Here is a 918-nt window from a genome sequence, read left to right as displayed (position 1 = left end):
CACACACACACACACACACACACACACACACACACACACACACACACGGTTCGGTAACTTCCTGGTAAACAGGTTTCACAGACTCCGGTTCTGTTGGGTTCTGCGGGGCTCAGTTCCTGTGGACCTGGTTCTGCTGGACCCTGGCTCGGTTCTGGTGGACCTGTTGGGAAGTCCCCTGGCTGATCAGAACCACAGGAGGAGGAGCGAGGACCGGAATCTGTTCAACTTTACTTCCTACTCGGAACCGAACCGACACCGCAGCTGTTCTGCGTCTTTTCTTCACTGGAAAGTGGGTCCAGTCCATCTGGAGTGGTCCGGTTCCGCCTCACGCCCTCTGGTCCAGGTGAACCAGCTAATTGGACCGGTTCCGGACGGGCTGAATGGCTTTACTTAGTTAATGTTGATCGGTAATCAGCGGGACGGGTTCGGGTTGAGTTTGGAGGACCGGACCGGACCGGACCGGACCCTCCTCAGGATTTACGGCCGTGGTCCAGTCCCGACTCGGAACCGCTGATCAGAACCCCGCTGGTCCTGGTGGGTCTGTGAGTCAGCAGGAGGACTCTGTCACTCTGGTCCTGGTTCTGGTCCAGGTCCTGCCCCGCCGGGTCTGACTCCTACCCCCGATAGACTGCTCCGGTCCGGACCCACACCGTCCGGACCGTCCGGACCTGCAGCCCATGTGAGTCCCCAGCTGCGGGCTGGTTTTCATTAAATCAGTGTTTTTTTTAAAGGAGTCTGGTTCTGTTAGTTCAACGTGTTTCTGTTGCTTCACTTGGTCCAGAGCGCTCCGGTCCGAACCGGGTCCGAACCCCAGCCCACAGCTGAACAGTTCGGGTCGGTGTCGGAACCAAACACGTCCGTTCAGATCTTCTATTAAAAACAATGTAATTTCAGTGATTTGGTGAAGAACTTTAATCT

The sequence above is a fragment of the Austrofundulus limnaeus genome, unplaced genomic scaffold, assembly GCF_001266775.1.
Source record: "Austrofundulus limnaeus strain Quisiro unplaced genomic scaffold, Austrofundulus_limnaeus-1.0 Scaffold1721, whole genome shotgun sequence".
Taxonomy (NCBI): Eukaryota; Metazoa; Chordata; class Actinopteri; order Cyprinodontiformes; family Rivulidae; genus Austrofundulus; species Austrofundulus limnaeus.
The sequence above is the reverse complement of the archived record's forward strand: the minus strand, read 5'-3'. Positions refer to the sequence as shown.